The following is a 22615-nucleotide window of genomic DNA, read 5'->3' as shown; positions in this document are numbered from 1 at the left end:
GACCCATAATTGCCATCCCATTTCTGTATTTTATCCACTAATTGCAATTTTTCACTTGTTAAAATGTGTGTTTAAAGCTCTTCATTCTTTTGTTGTTCACACCACATATTGAAAAAGTGTTTTTTTAAGTTCCTTTCTGTATCTGGTGCTCATTGAGAAGGAGCTTCCTTTTTTTAGAACAACTTCCATTACTGCCACTTCCATTACTGACCATGGTATTAATCAAAAATAGATAAATAGATTCAATAGAAAAGAAGAGTGTATGACTAATTGCCATTACTTCATAAATCTCTAAAACCACAGTGTAAGCTACAGTGTAAGTCTGTATCTGTGTGAAAACTTTTCCTTGTTTAAACACTTCCCTACATCCGTTACCTTGCTACACTTGAATTAAAAATGTAATTGTATTTGGTTTTGAAAATGCATTTAGTTTTATTTTTCGTATCAACTGCTCATCCATGTCAGACAAAAGAAACCTTGACTTTTCCTTGCCCAGTGTATGCAATAATGGAAAAGTGTCTGCAGCAAACCTAATATGCCATTCTCCATGGAATAGCCATCTGGTGCAGGGAAAATGAGGGAAAAAAATCATATAGCACATCAGCAGTATTTAACAGGCTGATACAACAGAAAAAAATATTTCTACTAACATCATACTAAACTTCAAAACACCTTACAAAAGCCATAATATGCAAAAATGCAGATTGCCTACATGTGTTGTGTGTTTTTACATGTGTTCTGTAGATTTATTATACACATTGCACTGCTTCTCATTTTAATCTGCTGCATACAGTGCATTGAATTTGCCCTGCAAGTGAATTTAGTGTTAGATTCAGAGCTCTGGGTACTGGAACCCTGTATTTATCCACAAAACAACTGCAACAATGAGAATCCAACCATATATCTAATGCCCCACCAATATATTGAATTTTGAATTTCAAAAATCGCAAATTCAAAACAAATTGTTCTTCCTAAATAGTTCAACTCTTGACAGCCAACACCTGGGATGGATTAGAAGAAACAATGTAGAGGCAAACTTTCTTGTCTCATTACTAATGCCCATTGCCATTCAGCCCCTCCCTCCAAAGAATCCTTGGCTTGGCATTCAGTAACATATATTGAAAGTGGTTTACTGGTGCTATACATTAATTCAATGGCACCAGTAGTAATTCCTACATTTGTTCTTCAGTGGACAGTTAACAGAAGAGGTGTGTGATATATTAAAATCCAGGTTCATTAGTCTCACTCCACTATGGAGTGCTGTTTTATTGCTGCTTCTCTGTTTACATGAGCAACTTCATCGTCACTTAGGGCATTTTCTGGCTGTCCCTTCCCCTGAGTATCTACATCATTTGAAAGAGTGAAGATGAAGAAGCTGGCTGTTGAATTAACATGACAGAACTAAACCCTGCCTGGGGATTTATTGTTTTGGAGTACTATGCAGTAAGAGGGACAAAGTCCCTTGGGAGAGATTGCAAGGGAGAAACAGAAGGAAGAAATCATGGAGATGCAAAAGAAAGAAAAGGGAAGAGAAAATGAGAAGAGCAAAAACCTCAATAGGAGGACATGGAGGAAACCAGAGAGAGTGAGAGTGAGAGTGAGAGTGAGAAAGAAAGAAAGAAAGAAAGAAAGAAAGAAAGAAAGAAAGAAAGAAAGAAAGAAAGAAAGAAAGAAAGAAAGACTTTGACTTTTAAGAGACCTTTATTCCCCGGAGGGTGATAACTCGGAGCCAGTCAAAAGCATGTACAAGGACGCCCGAAGCTCTGGGCCTCATGGACAAGGCCTGGGCTCGTGGCCTGCAAGGCCTGCCCGTACACTCTAGACAAAAAAAAAACCAACCAACACAAAGAAACTTAAGGACTATTTACAGTATTTACAGTTCTGCCAGCAGGGACACCCATGGAGGCCTCCGGGGTCGACCCGCACGAGCAAAAGTCCAGGGCCTCGGCCCGCTTGACGCGTCTCTGCGGCTTGAGCAGCCGGTGGCATCACAGAGCGAGGATCAGGCGTCCCGCCTCGACCCGGCACAGCACCCCCTCGAGGGCCCAGCGCTCCTCAAAGGCGGGCACCGTCCGCCGGAGGACAGCGTGCTCAAACTCGAGCGAGAGGCGGGCCCGCACCAGCAGGCGGAAGAGCTGCAGGGCGTCGACCATCCCGGTGCCGCTGAGCTGGTTTCGCCGGCTCTTCAGGGTGGCCATCTTGGCCTGGCCCAGCAGGAAGTTGGCCAGGCTGACCGTGGCCCGCTCGGCCGCCCGGTACGGAAAGGAGTGGACGTAGGCGTCTTCGGAGAGGTCTCGGCCCAGTACCCGAAGCAGTGCGCCCAGGGCGGCAAAGAGAGGCTGCAGCCGGGGGCAGTCGAGGAAGGCGTGGAAAATGTCCTCGTCCAGCACCCCCGGGCAGAAGGGGCAGGCCGCCGAGGCCGCTGGCTCCAAGTGACGCACAAAGGTGCCGGTGGCCAGGATGCCGTGCACGAGCCGCCACTGCAGGTCGCCGGTCTTCTTGGCGATGGGCGCCTTATACAGCGTGCGCCACGCCGGGGTCCCGGGCCGCGCCAGGCGCCGCCGCCACGCGGTGTCAGGGCGGCCGGCCAGCACCTGGGCGTGCCGGGTGCGCACCACCCACATGTAGAGGCCCTTGCGGGGCAGGGTGCCAAAAGGGCAGCCCGTATTGCTGCTGGGGGGCACCGGGAGCCTGAGCAGCGTGTTGGGCCGCTCGGCCAGCTCGCCGGGTACCGCTGGGATGACGGGTAGCGGTGGGAAGGCGTCTTCTGCGGCGTCTGCGGTGGGGAGGGGCCGGCGAGTCTGGAGATGGGCTTCCAGGGCGGTCGCTGCCTCCGTCGGGAGGGCGGCCCTAACGGCCCGCAGAAGCCGCCCCGCGGTGCGGACGGAGCGCATCGCCAGCCGGGCAGCCAGGGCCTCGGGTGACAGCCAGTCCGACCGAGCGGGGTCCAGGAGGTGCTCCAGGCGGGTGGAGCGCGCCTCGACGAGAGCTGCCGTGAGGCTGGCGGAGGCCAGGCTCGGCACGACACGGTGCAGGGCCGGGTTGTGGACCAAGGGCTCTCGAAGGAGCTGCGGGAACCGCAGGTGCCTGGCCTGGGGACAGAGATGGAAGGCCGCCCGCCAGGCCCGCACCACGCTGCGGTAGAACGGGGGAAGGACCGCCCCGTTCAGGAAGGTGAGGTCCAGTTGAAACAGCTCCCGGTCAAAGCCGAGGCCCCCCACTCGCCGCAGGAATCGGCACGCCAGCTGTCGCCACGGGAGGTGGCCCTCGGTGTACAGGAGCCGCTGGAGGGCCTGCAGCCGATAGGCGGCCACCCTGCTGGCCAGATCGATCAGGCCCTGGCCCCCCTCGCCGGTGGGCAGGTAGAGGGCAGCTCGTGGGAGCCAGTGGCGTCCGTCCCACAGGAAATCGACCAGGAGCCGCTGCAGTCGCTCCAGTAGCTCCGGCGGAGGGTCCAGCACCGCGCAGCGGTGCCACAGGGTGGCCGCCGCCAGGTTATTGATGACGAGGACGCGCCCCCGGTAGGAAAGGCTGGGCAGGCGCCAGCGCCACCGCTGCAGGCGGGCCTCCACTCCCTCCTCGAGGCCGTCCCAGTTGCGCGCCATGAAGGTCGTCGGCCCCAGGAACACGCCCAAGACCTTGAGGCCCTCGCGGCGCCAGGCGAGGCCCCCCGGCAAGTCCGGCGGAGGCCTGCCAGTCCATGCGCCAAGCAGCAGAGTGTCACTCTTGCCCCAGTTGATGCGGGCGGAGGAGGCGCGCTCGTAGGCCCGCTGGCAATCTGCCAGAGCCCGCACGTCTTCCCGGGTGGCGAGGAAGACGGTGACGTCGTCCGCATAGGCCGACAGCCGGAGACGAGGGCCAGCGGACGGGCCCGTGGCCGATGGCAGGGCCACCCCACTCAGGCGGCGGCGCAGCGCGTGTAACAGCGGCTCGATGGCCAGGGCGTAGAGCATGCCCGACAGCGGACAGCCCTGGCGAATGCCCCTGCGCGCGGGGAACGGAGCGCAAAGCACCCCGTTCACCTTGAGCAGGCTGGAAATGTCCCGGTACAAGACCCGGAGGGCCCCGGTGAAGAGGGGCCCAAAGCCAAAGGCCTCCAGCGTGCGGAAGAGGTAGGCGTGGCCCACGCGGTCAAAGGCCTTCTCCTGGTCGAGAGAGAGGAGGCCGACGTCGAGGCCAAAGAGCTCGCTGGCCGTGAGCAGGTCCCGCAGCAGGAACAGGTTGTCTTGTATGGTCCTGCCCGGCACGCAGTAGCTCTGCTCGGGCCCGGTGAGAGAGGCCATGACCGCGCGGAGGCGGGTGGCCAGCGCTTTGGCCAGAATCTTGTAGTCCGCGCACAGCAGGGAGACCGGCCGCCAGTTCTTCATGTAGCCCAGGTCTCCCTTCTTGGGCAGCAGGGTCAGCACCGCTCGGCGGCAGCTGATCGGCAAGACCTTGTCGGCGAGGCTCTCCTGGAAAACGCGCAGGAGGCTGGGGCCGAGGAGAGGCCAGAAGGTCTTGTAGAACTCGGCAGGCAGCCCGTCGAGGCCCGGGGCTTTGCCGGAGGCGAGGCCGGCCGTGGCGGCCGCCAGCTCTTCCAGGGACAAGTCCCGCTCCAGCTCGCCGGCCTCCAGGGCATCGAGACGCGGTAGGCCCTCGTGGAGTTCCCGCGTGGCCTCGGGGCACGACGGCTCGGCCGCGAACAGGTCGCGATAGAAGGCGACGGCACGTTCGCGGACTTCGCCCGGCTCTGTAATGACCCGGCCCTCAGGAGTCTTGAGATGGTCCAAGGCTTTGCTCGCTGCCCGCCGCCGCTCCAGGTCGAAAAAGAAGCGGGTCGGGGCGTCGGTTTCCACCAGCTCCTGGCAGCGGGCGCGGATCCTCGCGCCGCGGGCCGCGCTCTCCGCCAAGTCGCGCAGGCATTTCCTGCGGAGCCGGAGGCTCTCGCTCAGTGCCGCATCGCTGCCAGCGGCCAGCAGAGCAGCCTCGAGCTCCGCCACGTCCTCCTCCAACTCCCGGACTCGGCGGCGCGTCTCGTTCGCGGCCAGCTGGGTGTACTGCTGGCAGAAGGCTCGGGTCTGGACCTTGCCCACGTCCCACCACAGCTTCCAGGAGGAGTGGCTCGGTCTCGCAGCCTCCCACCTCCGCCAAAAGTGGGCAAAGCAGTCCCGGAAATAAGAGTCCTGGAGCAGACTGATGTTCAAACACCAATACGGTGCCCGTGCACAGGCTCTCCCCGGCAGGCTCAGTTCGCTGAAGGCCAGGCCATGATCTGATAGACCCGAGGGAGCGATGCGGCTGCTGCGCAGGAGTGGCAGGTGGTGCCTGGTGATATAAAGGCGGTCGAGGCGAGCCATGGTGAGACCGCCGGCACTCGTCTTGGCCCAGGTGTACTGGCGCGCATCGGGATGCAGGGCTCGCCAGACGTCCACGAGGTCTGCCCCCTCCAGGGCAGCTTGCAGCTTGCGAGCGGAGGGCAGGTGGGGCTCAGGCCCTGTGCGGTCGAGGCGCGGGGCAGTGGTGCAATTGAAATCGCCCCCGAGGAGGAGCAGGTCATCATCCCCGCTAGCGTCGCGCAGGAGGGCAGCCAAGCTCTCAAAGAAAGCGACCCTCTCCTGGCCATCGGAGGGCGCGTAGATGTTGACGAGCAGCAGACGGTGTTGCGCGAGGGTGACGCGGACGGTCAGCAGGCGGCCGGGGACGACCTCCCGCGGCACCGCCGCGTCAAGCTGCAGCTGCGGCGATAAGAGTGTCGCGACCCCCGCGCGGAGGCTGGTGCCGTGGCTCAGGAACACCTGTCCTCGCCAGGCAGCCCGCCAGGCCGCCTGGTTGAACCTGTCAGAGTGGGTCTCTTGTAGGAAGGCGACGGCCAGCCTCTTCTGTCACAGGAGCTCCAGGACGGCCTCGCGCTTCACCGCGTCTCGACAGCCGTTGACGTTGAAGGTGCCAATGGTTGTGGCTGCCATGGGGGTGGGTGTGGGAGAGGAGGAGCAAAGCAGAGTGCGGGTGGAAGAGCGAGCACCCAAGAGCAGAGCAAGGCAATACAGACGGGTCAGGGAAGGCCTACCGTGCCCTACTCTAGTCGAGGGACCCGCCCAGGCCCCACTCCACTCTCACCCTCTGGGCAAGCTTGTCCAGACGGTAGGCCATCTGACGTGTGCCCCGATCTTGCTTCATGAGCTTGACTGCCGCTCTGGCAGCCTTGACAAACACTTTGGGGTCCGCACACCACTGGGTGATGTGCCCCGCTACATTTTTCTGCCCCTTGGTTAGCTTCAGCAAGGACAGGAGTCCCCCATAGTCAGGAGAGACCCAGGGGGGCTCCGCCAGCTTGGGGTGGATGTTGCCCACGGAAGAGCGGCGAGGCCGCACCCCCGGCGGGAGCTCGCCCGCAACTGCAGCGTCGACCCCCTCGATGTCCAGGCACATCAGCCGCCTCTCGTCGTCCGAGTCGAGGACCGGCTCCGTGAGGACATTCCCTGTCTTCTTGGGGGGGGAGGGGCCATCCCGCTCACGACGTCTCTTGCGAGACTCCGAGAGCTGGATCTCCATCTCGCTAACGTCCCCATCTGCTCCGGTAGGCTGGGGCGTGACCAAAGGGGCAGCGGGCTCTCCCGCCACCCCCGGGGCCAGGCCACCGGAAGAGAGACATTCGCCACTATCCCTGCTGCCGCCTGACTCCGGAGGCTGGGGGACAGGCGAGGGGAGGGGGACCCCTGACGGCCCCTCCCCCCCACCCGCTAAGTCTGCCTCGTCGGTGGCTACATCCGACGGGGCGGGTGGTGTGGCGGCCGGAACGGGGTCCGGCTCTGTAGTGGGGGGGTCCTCGGCACTGGCCGAGGAGGGGTCTGTCAGGGATGGGGTGTCCTGAGAGGCCCCCCTCATCTCCCTCTCTTTTTCAGGTGGTAGGGAGGATGCCCGAGCCCCATCATCCGATGAGGCTCCAGCACCGCAGTCCCCGGCCACCCCAGCCACTTCGGCCGGGGCAGGCAGGGGGCAAGGGGAGGCGTCCGCCTCTCCACCTGGTGGGGCTGCCGCACCGAGGGCAGGGGGCGCCACAGACGGGGGAGGGGGCGGTGGGGCCACGGTAGTAGCACCAGCCCCTCGGCTGGACGATGGCTTCCCGCTGGAGACCCCGGTCCCCTGAGATGGAATGGGGGGGGAAGGAGGTCGGGAGGAAGAGCTCCCAGCCTCCCTGGGCCTGCCGCGTGCCCCAGAGGTCGACGCGCCGTCTGTCGGCGCTGCCGCAGGCGGCGATGGTCCGGCCGCCTTGCTCCGAGGGCACTGCGCGGCCAGGTGGGAGGAGCCCCCGCACTTGAAGCACGTGGTCTCTCCCACAGATAAATAGATAATAAACCGCCGCCCCTCGAGCGTGAGGCTCAGGGAGCGAGGCAGCGACTGGGGGCCCTCCTTGAGGAGCATGAAGACCTGCCTCCGAAAGGACAGGACGTGCTTGCCCTGAGGGTTCTTGTTTCCCATCGGCAGGCGGCGAAAAGGACTCGCAGGAACCCCATAGGCCTCGAGTCCCCTGGCCAGCTCCCGATCGGAAACGTGCGGTGGGACGTTGGAAATCACCACCCTCACTGCCTGAGTCCCATCCCAGGAGGGCGGCCAGAGCCTCCACGCAAGTCTCGAGCCCCACATGGACAGGGGCATGAACCCTCAGGCCATGAGACAGTGGGAGGTCCCGAGAGACATCCTCATGCCAGCTGCCAGGCGTAGGAGCCGCCATTCCTCGCCAGGACAGGGTTAAACTGTGAAGCGCAGCAAAAAAAAAAAAAAAAAAAAGCCTCAGGCTGACAGGGGGACCGGGACTGGGAGGGGGCTGAAAACGCCCCAAAATCGGCCTGAGGGGGGGCAGAGCAACCCCGCAGGGGCTCAGGGCAAGCCCCAAGGCAGGGGGAGATGGCAGGGACCAAGGGAAGGGGCCCTGGGGGAGGGAGGCAGCAGGAATCACAGGGAGAACTCAGGCGGGGGTGGGGGAGGGGCAGAGGCAAACGAGGCTGCCAGAGCCCAGGGGAAAAGGCTCATAAAGTGGGGGGAAGGGGCAGGGAGGGGGTCCTCAGGGACAGGGTGGGGAGAGGCAAGGGTTTTTTTTGGGGGGGGACAGGAAAAGGGGGGCAGGGAGTGCGAGGCAACGAGCTGAAAGCACCTGAGCTGGAGGAGCTTAGAAGGGCTTCAGCTGTCGGCGGCCATCTTGAAAGAAAGAAAAAAAAAGAAAGAAAGAACGCTTCCTGCACATAGCTAACTTAATAGATGAATCAAACAATAATACAAAAGTATATTCCCTGTCTGTAAGAGGGTTGTCCAAACTCACTAAAATGGCTCTTTAAATTCCTTTGTGATGTAGAGTAAATCACTGGCATCTCAGAAATCTACACGGTCCTTTTGTAGTTTCACATGTTCCCCCTTTAGCTCTTCAAGCTGGAGTTGTGCATGATTGATGTAGTGCTGAATTGTGGACATTTAGAGTGAGAGCAGGTATTTTAATACCCTTGTTAGTGGCTGAGACATCTGGCATAACAGTTTTCACTGAAAAAGTGAAGTTGATAAGTACTTTTCCATTTGCTGAAGTTATATTCCAGGTTATCTACTCTGCTTGGGGTTTAGATCAAGCTGAAGGAATTGTATTTTGTGAGGAAACTTTAAATCAATGTGGCAGGGGGGTTTGGTGGGGAGAGGGAACAAGAGAAACCCCCCCACATATACTCAAATAATAAAACATGTTCTCACTATTTTTTATTCCATATGTATACTTCTATTATAAATAGAAAGTAAAACTCAGCTTTTCATTTTTCAATGCTCATTGAATTTATATAAAAGAACATAACCTACATATCTGTTGGGGTGTTGTTACATATTACAATTCACATGTGCTAACTCTAAGGAATGTTAGGCAGTATTAAAATTAGCATGTGCTGTGAACAGTTGCACTTTAAGGGTTAATACCCTCTCTAACATATATAGCTCTGAATTCAAGCTAGACGGGTGGCAGGCAGGGTGGGGTTGGAGTTGGCATGTCTGCTCTGTGGCTGCCCAGCTCTTCAGTGGCTCACTGTCCCATGGCTCCCTCTTTTGGCTACATGGCTCTCCCTGGGTTAGTTTGTGGCGGGGGGGGGACTGGAAGCAGTGCACCTTGGGAATACTGGAGGAGCAGATTCCTGGTATTGGCCCCATGAAGCAGACTGACATTACTGCAACACAGGCTGCCTGACACCAACTAGAGATAATGTTCACCCATAAAGGCATAATTTTGAGGTGCTCAGAGGGCGCACAGCATTATTTTCCTGCCTTAACATGCAAAGACTGCCATTTTAAGAACATCTATTGCATAGGACATGTATCATCTAACAACACCCTTACATTTATCTTGGAGGGGTACTTTCTTCTATAGTTGGAAGGGTATCTTGGAAGGGTACTTCCTTCTATAGATAGCTCAAATTATTATGGTTTAGAAGAAATAATAAATTAATACTGTTATTAGCACCTCATTTAAGGCTACATTTTTTCCCTAACATGGCCACACAAAGGACTAAGATTGTCTCATACTGCTAAGAATGTGATTGTGATGATAGGAAAAGCACAGAAGTTGCTGGCCTAATACATCCTGTTGTGATCAATTGGGAGTTGAAAAGCAGTGAATGAAAGGAGCTCTGGCTATACCCACTCATTAGCCAGAGCTGCTGAGGCAGCAGTAGGCTGCTCCACAGAAGTAAATGAAGTAATTTCTCCTCCCTAGGCAGTAAGGGAGGAATTGTGGCTGTGATAATTCAATCTTTATGACTGCTGTTGGGATGGTACATGCTCAGGACAGACTTTCAAGTTATTGCCTTTTGCACATACTGTTACTTATGCAGAAGAAGCAAACGTGGCTCAGACTTGTTTATTTTCCCCCTTTACTATAATCACAGGCTTGTGAAAAGGGTATGCTATTAAATCATGTATTGCTCCCTTCAATAACTATGGGTGCATGAGCATGCAGGGTGCTCTGACACACTTTAATTACAGTTCGTCAGAGCAGACTCAATTAATCAAGCCTGTGGGGACGTGGTAATTACTGCGCTCCAGCAGCCTCTCTTGTCTCTTGTATCAGTGTCCCCGCACTTCAAAATGGCAGTGGGTCACTTGAAATAAAGCTCGTTAAATGAGCTTTCATTAAAGCATCCCCACTGCCATTTTGAAGCCTGGAGACATTAATACAAGAGACGCGGTGGTGCTTTAATTAAATCAGCTCCAATAGCCACTCAAAGTGCCTTGTATCAATGTAAAAGTGCCCTATGGTTTCAGTTTGTAATCAATCTAAAAGTGTCCTATATAAAAAATCCCTCCCCCCACTGTGGATCACATGTAAAAGTGCCCTTTGGTTTCAGTTTAGTGGGTTACAAAAGCAGATATTTAGAATCTGGAGGAAAACTCCACAGGTAACAATAGTTTCAGAGCAGCCCACATTTTGTTCCTCAGTTACCTAATTGAACACCACTAATTACATGCTCATATTGTCTAAAATTAAGGGACATTCAGCAAATTAATTATGAGCAAGCCCTAAAGAGATTGTAGGAAAAAACTACAAAAATTAAGCCCAGCATGAAATCCAACATGCATATAAGCTAGGAAAGCAAATGATATAGAAGGGTTTACATAACATTGGCTTATTTGGATTTTTTTTATTTGTTGTTCTACACATCACAACCTTTAATGAATGCTATTTCAAATGATATTTTAAAAAAATATGAATACTTTTTAAATTTGTGAAATTATCAAGTTGCTCAATATTTTTAAAGTTTAAATACTTAAGTCTTAAAGTTCATACATGGGAATGGACGATATAGAAGATAGAAAATTCTACTTCTAAATCAGGTTGGCTTTTCCACTTTTGGGGTTTCCAATAATCTACAAACTGTCATGTCCTCATTGACTTGCGATATCCTTGAAGCAAGCAGGCAAGAGGGAAAAGGCAAAATTCTGCCCCTGGCAAGTCCCTTGGCAAGCTGCCACTAAACTCAATGAAAGTTGTGTGTGTCAATTCAGAAAAGAATCTAATCTAAGTAGTTAAATAATAACAAGGAGAGAGATGGAGGGAAAAAAGTACACAAATATTTACTTTGGGAAGACATTGAAAAGTAACATTTTTTAAATACCAACGCATGCATACTGATTCAAGCCCCTACCAACTTCCTGGAAATAACTTGCTGAACCCTGGACCCCAGATACCTAGGCTTGTGAGCCACTTGACATGTCACAGCAGTTCCACCAAATTCACTCTCATATAGTTATTGACATGCTTCATTGCCTGCAGGATCATGGTTTAGGTTAATGTATCATTTTAATCATTCCTGGGCCTTCATATTATTCAAATCAATGAATTTTTGCATTTAATTTTTTTATACAATTTTAGCCATATTATGAGAAAGATGTTCAGTCCCCCTGCTCATTTATAACCACATTCCCTGTCCCAATATTTTCATCTTGTCACATTTTATTTAATCAGACTCTGTATTTACATACATTCTATATTTTGTAGAAAGCATCCATTTGCAGGTGTAAAGCATTCTCAAAGAATATAAAATACCATGAGTGACTTGTTTTAGAGCCATAATCAAAGCTGCTCTCAACAGCTCCTTAAACCAGCTGTGACAATGAGCATCACAGGCTTTAACTGGCTAATTACATTGAATTGATTCTTTGCAAATTCAGTAATTCAGGAAGGATATTGTTTACTCAATAAATTCCACAAGCTATGAGCAAATCTGTCTCATGGTCAATTCAAGATCATATTCATAAACCTGAGAGGTTAACCGTTTAACTTTTCCTGAGTTTACCCATTTAACTTTTACCATGCTACTGTCCCCTTGTATGCTTTATTAATTCACCACTTGTGGAACAGACACAGATTGGCCCTTTTGACAGGGGCCTATCTGTTATGCTATGTGTGCTATGACCAATCATATCTTCAGCTCAACATGTTAACTGTGGAGAGAGAATTTTATTGCAGTTACTATAGCCAGATACTTTCTTGATATTGATTCAGCTGAAATTGTTGGTATGTGTTTTCATTAAAAATGTCCCTGCACTAGGGGTGACTGAAATAAAACAACATAATTTAGCTGTCCTATATGTAATGAACCAAAAAAGGCAAAGCTGTCTTTTCTGATGCCAAAGGAATCCATTCACACTGATCGACAAAATCATGTTAGAAAACTGTTTTAATAGGAGCTATGTTTAAGAGAGATTAACATAGTTTCACCAAAATACATAAAGCCTGTTTAATTCCTACATGGAATAGGTTTGCAGTAGCTCTGTGTGTTGTACTGCCAGTTGATGCAACTTTAGGGAAACAATGCTGGATGCCATCATGAGCTCTTTATCACACAATATAGGGAGGTAAAGAGAGAAAAAATAACCCGATCATTTACTTCGGGAAGCAAGCAGCAACTGGTTCACAATAAATCTAAATTGCATGGGAATCTATCCTGTTTATGACAATAAAATTAAATAGCCTAGTATTGATTGCCCTTTCAACACAGATCATTCTTGTTCCTAGCACCTCTAATGATAAAATGTAATACGCAGATGCAAGGCAGATGAAATGCTTTTCTGCATACCCTGTGATTCAGCTCTTACTTTGCCATGCTACCCCTTCTGGAAATACTCTCCGAAAGCTTCTGGCAGCACTCATGCCAAATTATTAGCCATGAGGGACTATTTCTTCATGTAAACAATATTCAAAATCCTTTCAGTGCATATTTCTAGTGCAATTAATACTGAAGGATTAGAGCACAATTGATGAAATTCAGAAAGGAAAAGTGCAACATCCTGCTCTTGGGCCAGCATAATTGCATGCATATATACAGACTGGGGAATGACTGGTTAAGCTGTAGTACTGAAGAAAAGGACCCCCACCCTGCCATGTCCATCTTTGAAGTATGAAATACATTGAATATGAGCCAAAAGTGTGGTCTTCTTGCAAAAAAAGGTGCAACAGCATACTTGAGTTGTATTAACTGGTGTTTGTTATTCAGCTTTAATTGCATGTGTCCTCTGTCAGTGAAGACTGAAGGTTCTTTTGGAAAAGAAAATGTGTTGCTTGTTTTGGAAATATTTGAGCTCATTTTTGGGTGATCAAAGAAAGGTAAAAAGGAACTCTATAAGTAACTTTAAAGAACTTCCAAATAAAAGACTAGAACATGACTAGCATTAGAACAGTTGTCAGAACAGAAATGGGAGTCTTGATGGATAAAATGTAGTCCTTACACAAGGCCAGCCACTATGAAGGTATTTTTTAAAGACTTCCGAAATGTGTGTATTTCCAAATTAAAACAATTTTCTCAAATATTTTTGAAGATAAATTTGTAGGATTTTTTGTTTTTTACCATGACATAGGGGGATGATTTCTTTAAAAAAAAACAAAAAAAAAGATTAGTTTTTTTGTTAAAAAATAAGTTTTACATTTTTCAATCAGCTCAAAATAATTACTAATGGATTAGACAGATAGTGCTAAATATTTGGTTTTTATCTTTTATGACTCATCAACTATTTCTACTATCATAACATTTCTTTCTTGTTACAGACTGATTGTTTTTGTTCAGAAACCATGAATAGAATATGAAACTTTCTAAATTGTCGATCCAGTAATTGTTCTTGTTGCCTCCATTCTTTTGATTAGAACATTATTTCTTCTCATTTCTATACTTCTTAGTCTCCCAGATTCTGTTTGTGTATCGAAAAAGAACAAGTATATTTGAAACAAACAGACAAAATATCTTTGACACTCCAAATGCAAACTCAGAAACTGACAGTTAAACCATCTAATCAATCTTCCTTTCTTCTGGATAGCTTTCAGACTTTTTCCTCAATGAACTTACTATCAATAATATGGTAAATTTCCCTCATTTACCTCAACCCTCCTAAATCAGTGAAACATTGTCTAATACTCATATAGCCATCCTTGGGGGAAGACAGGGTGGAGCTAGAAGAGTCAGTGAAAGGAAAACAAAATTTGGATTTTCAAAAAATGTGCTTTCAAACCATATTCTAGCTGCTCTAGTAAACATAATTTATTTTCTAATGCAGTGTTATTTATTAGTGACATGTGTACATATAGTTATTGTAATCTCCATGCTATTTATATGCAAATCAAAAATGGAGGACAGTATTTTATGCATGTTTGTAAAATATCCATCTAGAGGACGTTGAAGTGACGTCTCTCTAAAATAGTAGTATGTATTTGTTTAAGCCTACTAAACAACTTCAGAATGTTTGCATGATTCTCTCTCTTCTGTTTGTTTTGAATGCTAGTACTTGTATGACACTTATGTGTGGTATATAAGCATCATTCACCCTTGCTAAAACAATGACTTCTGACATCTCTAACCCAATGATGGTGGATGCTAGGGAGGATAATGAATGGGTGATAGATTACTCTAAATATACCTGGTTCAGTGTTCAAACTCCAGGGCCCCCTCTACACATTCAGGTAAAGGCACAATTGGATCTAATGCATGCTCCCCACAGTTGTGCCTCCTGCCATGCTACACATGTAAGGCAGGAGGTGTGATTGTCAGATTGCACATGGATTCAATTGTGCTTTTGCTGAGGGGGATACCAGCTGTGGAGGCTACATGCAGCCAGGGCCAAGAGACCCCCACAACTGATGGGGCTCCCAGTCCCAGCTGTGCCTCATGTGTAGTCAAGACTGAGAGCCCTGTGACTGCCAGGACTCTCAGTTCCCACTATGGGTGAGGAGCTGAACCAAGGGCACCATGTGGGCTGGGGGTTTCATCCCCCACTCCAGCCTTTGGGGCCACACCAGGGTTCAGGATTTTTTTGCCGGGCAAGGTGTACCCTTGTGACTGAGAGCCCTGTCTGCTGATGGAGCTCCTGGCCACAGGGAAGAACGTGCTGCGCATGAAAATTAAAGCTTGACAGCACCCAGCTAAAAAGTTACTAAACATTTTTGAGGTCTAACTTTATAGCTGGTTAGAGTATTTTATTGTGTGATAGCTATTTTTCACATGTAGCTGGTCTTAAGGTAATTGCACAATTAACCAGTTAATTGCACAGTATCTGTAACATTGTAACAGAGCACAGGGAGCTCTGTTACTTGCAGGGGACTGAGCAGCAGCAGCAAGGCAGTCTGCAGCTGCTCACAGCCCCAATTAGACAGGGGTGCCTGATTAGGGAAGAGAGCCCACTGTTGTATATAAGGGCCAGACCCTGAACACCAGGGCAGCAGTCTGCTGCCAGGAGCCACCACCAGCTCAGTATGACTTGGAAGTAAGGGAGGAACTATTGGGGTGGTGGGAGGCTCCTGGTCCTGGGCATGACTGGAAACTGCACCCTGCTGGGATAGGGTGGTCTGGTGGGGCTGCCCATGGTGGGTGGGACAGTCCCCCAGAAATAGCAGGCCAGTTACCTCCCTGGGGAAAGATGTCTAGGGGCACCTGAAAACCCCAGTCCCCACATCCCTGGTGGACAGTGAGATCTGGACAGGGGGAGTCCAGGCTCACTGTGAGTGCTGAGGCAGAGTCCAGGCCAGGTGGAGGGAGCTGTGGCAGCACCCAGGCTTGTAGATGAGTCTGAGGCCACAAGAGAGCCGGGTGTAAGGTTACAGGGGTGTGGGGCCCTGAGCCTTTTGGAGCTAGGAGGGTAGCTCCCAGGTGAGGGTCTGATGCAGTGAGTATAGTGGGATGGGGCTTGGAGCCCTAGTCCTGATGTGAGATGTTTGGAGCCTGGGGATGGGACTTATAGGCCCAGAGATGGGGCTTGGAGCCCATTGAGAGGCCCAGGACCCATTGTGGGATTAAAGGACCCTGAGTCTATATTAAGGAGTTGATAAGACCAGGTGTTAGGCTGAGAAACATCTGTGAGGCATGAGACATGAATAAGGGGTGGTCAGAGTAGTGGACAGGCCCTTGTCACCAGGGCAGATAAATGGGCAGCCTCCTGCCTGAGTAACATCTTTGTAATTATTAACATCAAGGTGTGGCAGATGAGGAGCTGGGCAGTTACCAAAGACAAGTGGGCAGGCCTATGTTTGAGACCATCCCTGGGATGCCCACTTGTTACAAACATGCAGAGGGGGCCTATAGCATATGACATTATATGAAATTTATAAACTTCATATGTGATTAGTTAAGTCTCAAAAGTTAATAATACTACTACAAACTTCTTCTCCCCTCTAGAACTAAAGGAAGAATTCAGTTCAATAACAAATAACTTTATTGTGCTTTTTTCATTATTTTGATTCTTGAACATTCATGAGATGCTTTATGCCTATAGAACATAATTTTATTGAGGCACATATAATCTCACATGAAACAGTTTTATATAACATCACTGCAGTTCAGATGTAGATGTAAATGCACTTGAGATGAAGAGTTAGACTTCACTCAGTCCTCTAATAATTTTCCTTGTGATTTACCAAAAAAAAATATTTTGAAATTCATTACTCTTTTACCTGCTTTTGCTTCAATATCATGTCCATAGAGCAAATTAAAAATTTGTTCAACATTTATAATACTACAGTTGTGAATGCACATAAAGAGTAAATAATAGGTCTTCAGTTCACCTGCAAATAATAATCAACTCATTCTACTCCTTGGCTGCCTATACACGTGCTCAGGCATGGGGGGCGGGGAAGCATTTTAATTAGAGCAGTTCCTAGAATGCTGCTCTAATTAAAACACCTCACCAGCATGTGTATTAAGCCCCTGCAAGTTTAAAAATGACTTCCTTACTTGCCCAATCTTTTCCCACCATTCCTGTCTCCAGCAACAAGCCTAGTAACTCTTACCACAGTAACTGTCTCCCAATTCTTATAACATTTAACCTTAATAAGACAAACAAATTACTTGTATTTTATATTATATATACACACTTAATTATATATATATATATATATACACACACACGCACATGCACACACATGTCCATGGTCAGATATAAGTCTCAGCTTTGTTAAGATTTTATGTCTTTCCTTAATTATTCATGTGGAATTTTTCAAGTTTCATTTATCTATTGTACACTTCTTAAAATATTTGGGACAGACCTTTCTTTCTTTGTTTGTAAAGTATCTGGCATGTTTTGCATTCAACAGCAATATACATAATAAATGTTAATAAGTTAAATTAATCCTTCCTTGAAAGGACTCTAAGAGACACTGAGAGCAACTCTCTGTTGTATTACATTGTTGTACAATAGAGGAAGTTCACAGATGTTAATGAACCTAATTCAAAGTGAAGTACTATATAATTAAAAACATAATCTTTTCTCTGATTGTTTAGCAAAAGAAAAATAAAAATACTTGCAGGTAATAAGATTAATGTAATTAAATAATGCCATAATCTTAACTCGGTATTTAGAAGCCTTTTATGTCTGATTTATATTGTATATCTTATAACTAAGTACAAACAGTATTTTTAAAAAAGATAAATTATAAGCTTGATTTGTTTTTATTCTTCATTTTAAGGTTTACTGTTTCATGGCAAATTTCAGTCAAATCTTGCTTTGATATTTTTACAGATGTTTATTATATACAACCACTCACTGGAGGATGAGTTCTTTCCTTTTAAGGTATGCAAAGACCTATATTAAAACATTATGAACATGGCCATATTTCCTCCTGGGAGTGATTTATTCATCATAATCAGTGAAACACCCCATATGCCCTAGATCTAATTTTTCCTCAAAGGTAAGCTAAAATTCTAGGATATGAACCACAAAGCATAGTACAGAGGTTCTTAACATAATTTACAAGAATAAAATTAAGGTTCAGTATAAGTGTTTGCAGGATTGGTGTCCTGCTGAAAGTTATTGTTCATATATAGAATATGTATTTTTCCAGTGGAAAATTATGCTGTATCTATTGTCAGTTCCTGAAAAATTATTTTGGGATTGGTAGCAGGCCTGGCAGATACTGTAAGTACAGGGAGTTTCCTGTTATTTCCTTTATGATTCTTATGCTTTATGAAATATCTTAATTTATCTTATTCTGGAGTAATGGCCACAAGTGTGTATCTAGAGAATTTAAACAGGTGATCACATCACTAGTTTTTAGGGAGTTGGGTTATACTCTTGTACAAATACATTACAGGTACTGTTAATAAGCATAAACAAATAAGTTATGAAGCTATTTGACAAACAAATTATTTTGCAAAACTTTTGGGTATTACTTTGTGTCAATAATTGTCATGGATTTTGCAGGATCGGGGCCTTAATTTGGCTCTGAAAAAGAGCTGAGCTGAGCAACAATTAAGTTTGCCATTGGTAGTGAAACATAACACAAGTTAGTGCTTAGCCAAGGAAAAAAAAATCCATTACTACCTGGATCATTGCCTGGATGAATCTTTGGGAGTCAACCCAATCATTACAATACAGTAACTTCTCTGAAATAGCTATGGAAACCCATTAGGATCTTGAGCAGGGGCAAAGCATTCTTCTCCCTTTCGTGGGTCTGTCCAACTTAGTGACCTCAGCTAAGCATTGCTTTCTGAACTTACTCCACATGCACACCAGAAAGTAAGCATGTATACAAATAGCTGTTCTCATGAATAAAGACATTCTTTTATAAAAACAGAAATTCAAAGCAAATTAAAGTTCAAAAGACTCCTGAAAATGTGGCAGCTGAATGTTAATTCTTTCCAATATTGTCTATACCTTCATTTTGTTTTGAAATCAAAAGTATGTATTGCCTAATATCCTGCTTGAAATACCATCTTTGTCTACTCCTGACATTTTGTTCATTGATATTTCTCTTTCCCAGACCCCCAGGTTTAGCACCAGTTACTCGGTGTACCCTGTTTTGACAGAGCATTTAACAATATTTACTGTTTTTGTGATAAAAGGTATAGATATCTGTCATTTTATCTATTCATTCTTTAAAGTTTCTTTTCCTGGTGCTCTTTCTATCTGAACAGGAAGATTTATAAAAGTCCAGGGTAGGGAGGAGGGGAAAAAAACCCAAGTTTCTTTGATCCAGTATTTTACCATATTTTTCAGTTTCAGGGATGTTATCTATGAAGAGGCTAAAAAACTGAAATCACGCTGACAATGCTTCTATTTTGATCAGTGGGTTGTAACGCCTAAATATTCTGTTTGTAGCTTATAGGGTATGAACTTTAAGTGCAATTAATATCAGGCCAAATACTCCACATGAAAGCAATGACTCTAATTGGTCTGTGGTCATTTTAATAGCAAAGCAAAACAAAATGAAAACCAAAGCTGCCAAGCTTGAGGTTTTCACTTTTCTATCTTGGCTGTAGCTTCTTTCCAACTTTGCACTCCTTCTCATAGACATGGACAAATCTTTTAAATAATAATATTTTTCTCATGTATTTATACAATCATTCATTTATATGTGAGATGAAAAAAGAGAGATGTGCTACTTATTTTTTCTGTAAAACTCTGGCTAAGGACTTTTTTTTTATTCTTAGGAGCAGTGCCATAGAATTTTTAACATAAATACAAAAAGAGAGTCCTCTGTTTTTAAATTCTCACATAAAAGGCTCCACACAGAGTAACCAAACAGCATTTAGTTTATCTACCTCAGAAAGAGAGAGGCTTGAATTCTCCCTGCTGGGAGATGAATTTCTGGTTCCAAAAAAGCTAGTTATTTCACACCTGGCATATGGTCCAAGTGATCCTCTCTGACATCTTCTCTAGCACTTTCCAGCTACCTACCACTGAGTTGCTAGGTGTCCAGTATGTACCTAAGGAGAATCGTTTTCAAAGGTGTTGCTCACCTACTGCCTTTTGCTGGAGAGAAAGACAGCTCCTCTGAATAAGACCACTGAAGAATGTTTATGACAGTTCTAACTTCTCCTGTTAAATACCACAGAATCTTTAAATAAAATTTCATCCTACCAGTAATGTGGTTTAGCACTATGCATTGAGGATTACCTGTTTCACGCTTTTAAAATGATATTAGGAAAGGGGATGGTGTTGAAAAGCAAGCAGCGGTTGAAAGAAAAAGAGGGAAAAAGACTGTGGACAGAAAACACAGGGACTAGGGACAGAAATTACATATAAAGTGGTATAAGTGACCAGAAACTGGTCTAAATTAGTAACAGAACAGAAGTTCAGTATACACAGACCAGTTTCAAAATGGTGGGATCTGGTTTAAGATAGACCTGGATGGATGCAGTACTAGATTCAATTGCTTTAAGTTAAACCAATCTATCAAATTCCTGTTCTAGATTCCCTCCATGCCAGGTCTGGACTGATTTTCTTTTAAATTAACTTGTAACCATTTTACTTTTGTATTACTTTGCTTAAGGTAAAACTAATTTGTACCCTTTTTACTTTGATTATATCCATTTTATTGTTGTATTACTTAGCTTGGCTTTTGTATGACTTAACCTAAGCTAGACACCATTTTATTTTTATATTGCTTGGCTTAAGTGTGATGCCATTTTGTTGTTTTTCTGTTTAAATATGGTATGCATGTGAAAGGAAATATGGTATGCATGGGAAGAAAAGTGAGAGAGAACCTTTTGTTTCAAAGTTCAAAGTTTTAATGACCAAAGTTTGAAGTAACCTCCTGTTCTAACAGCTGAAGATTGCAGATAAAACCCAAAACAAAGAAGAATCCACCCAAAATAGGAATGATAAGCCTAACCAAAACAGGAACAGTGGGTCTGAACAAACCATACATGATTTAACTGCAGGAACTGAAGGAGTGCAGCTGGCATGTAAACACCATGACATAGTGAGACCCATAGACATACATGGGGAAACAACTACTATAAAATATGGGCAAGAATAAAGAAGCTTTGGGTACTTCTGTACAACAATGATGGAACATCGGTACATGTCTGACAGAGGCCTGGCTCCCTTCTCGTGTTTAGCTTAGCTGGGCGCTAAGCTGACTTGAGCAACTAAAAGACTGGTAACATCTTAGCATTGGCAGAAGTGTGTGTGTGTGTGAATGTGAGGTTTTAATGTATTTGTACTTACACAATAAACATGGCATATTGCCTTGTCCCCTGATAAAAATTCCGCTTGTTTTCAACGTACTGCATGCACAGTGTGTACACCATCCAGACACAATTTAGGTTGCATCCCAGGATGCATTGTGGCTCCCTGCTAACCCCTTCAAGGCAGGATTGCCTCCACCCCAGCTCTTCTGCTCTGGCTGAGATAGGCAGCCCCACCCTCAGACTGTCACAGAACTGAGATAGAAAAGCCTCTCCTCCCCAGCCCAACCAGCAGCAGCACGGGGTGAACAAGTGGTGGGGAACGGGGAGGTGGGGAACGGGGAGGTGGGGAACGGGCCCCTGGCCCAGCCCTGGTGCCGCCAAGCCAGGTCTGCACAGCAGATTGGGCGGGGGAGTCCCTGAGATGGTAGCTTTCCCACTGCATATCCCAGCTCTCCCAGGCAGCAAATGTCCCAGCACTGCTCTCTCACCAGTCCTCCACCTCTCATCTGTGAGGGGAACAAAGGGAGAGTGAACCCTGCACCGTGCCCCCCCCCCACCCCAGCTGGCATCTGCACAGTGGGTGGGGGGGTGTGAGAGTGCCCCCTGTCTTCTGGCCTTGGCCATTGCAGGCAGCTGCCTGTCTTGTCCAACAGAAGAGTGAACGTGAGTTGTATTCATTAATGGTCTTATCTATGCAGCTTAAAGAAACCTGCATAGTTTGCATTGATTCCACCTCAGGCTTTTTGACTGTCTGAACTTACCCAGGGATGCATAGAGTTAAAGACACTGTTTTACAGAGCTGTTCATAAAGGAAAACAAGTGGATTTAATTTCTGATATTAATCATTCCCATCAGAGCATTTGTTCAGTTTTCAAGAACCTCAAGATGAAATGAAATGAAATGCTTAATTTATGCACATTCTGTATATAATAAAAACAGTGTATCAAAAATTGAATTTACAAAAACTGTCACTCGTATTTAAAGGAAGTACATGTGCTTATTTCAGAGAAGAAATAAACACGATGGTATTATTCATCATCAAAAAATAAACCCAATACAGAGAGTTATAAGAAAAGCTGTTTTGTATAGGAGGAGGCATACCTTGATTTTATTCACAATTCAAAATATTAAATAAGTTGCAGAAGATTCATATGAGACAAAAGCTTATTTTCCCATGACAGAGAGCAGGAATCAAGAAAATAACATTTTTATCACCTCTCTAATTTGTCTAGATGTTTACACAGAAAATATGAAGGGTTAGATTTAAAAAAATGCTGTAGATCAAAGTTTTACCTGTAGGTTTAAGGTATCAGAGAGATGCACACATTTTTAACTATATATCTCCTGGGATTTTCAGTGGCCAAAATAATAGAGCAATATGGTAGGAAAGGACTTCAAAGGCCATCTAGTCCCTGAAAAAATGAAAGGTTTCCTCTTCCTAACCAATGCCATATATAATTGAATATCCAGCCTTTCATTTATAATATTCAGTAAAAGAAATTCCATAACTTCCCAAGATAGCTTTCTCCATTGTCCTGCTGTTCTTAAAGTTTTTTCCCCAGACATTTGATCTAAATTAACTTTGCAATAATTTAAACTCATTACAACCTCAAACTTCATTTACGTTCTTTCAAAGTCAATAGCACATTGCTCACTTCAGTTCTTCTTCACAATGCTACATCCTTCCCAGTTACTCCCCATTCTATATTTGTGCATTTGTT

The 22615-nt window shown here is 46.7% G+C and overlaps 1 long non-coding RNA gene across 1 annotated transcript in view; it reads left to right on the top strand.

Annotated features, from left to right (window-relative positions):
• Positions 1 to 20964, top strand: part of LOC109283818 (uncharacterized) — a 36327-nt gene extending 15363 nt beyond the window's left edge. Inside the window, exons 3-4 of the long non-coding RNA XR_002091085.2 lie at positions 17500 to 17550; positions 20528 to 20964. This is a non-coding gene — a long non-coding RNA (uncharacterized LOC109283818). The remainder of the gene's footprint in view (positions 1 to 17499; positions 17551 to 20527) is intronic.
• The last annotated feature ends 1651 nt before the right edge of the window (positions 20965 to 22615 follow it).

The sequence above is a fragment of the Alligator mississippiensis genome, chromosome 3, assembly GCF_030867095.1.
Source record: "Alligator mississippiensis isolate rAllMis1 chromosome 3, rAllMis1, whole genome shotgun sequence".
NCBI lineage: Eukaryota > Metazoa > Chordata > Crocodylia > Alligatoridae > Alligator > Alligator mississippiensis.
This window is presented reverse-complemented; position numbering and strand designations above follow the sequence as displayed.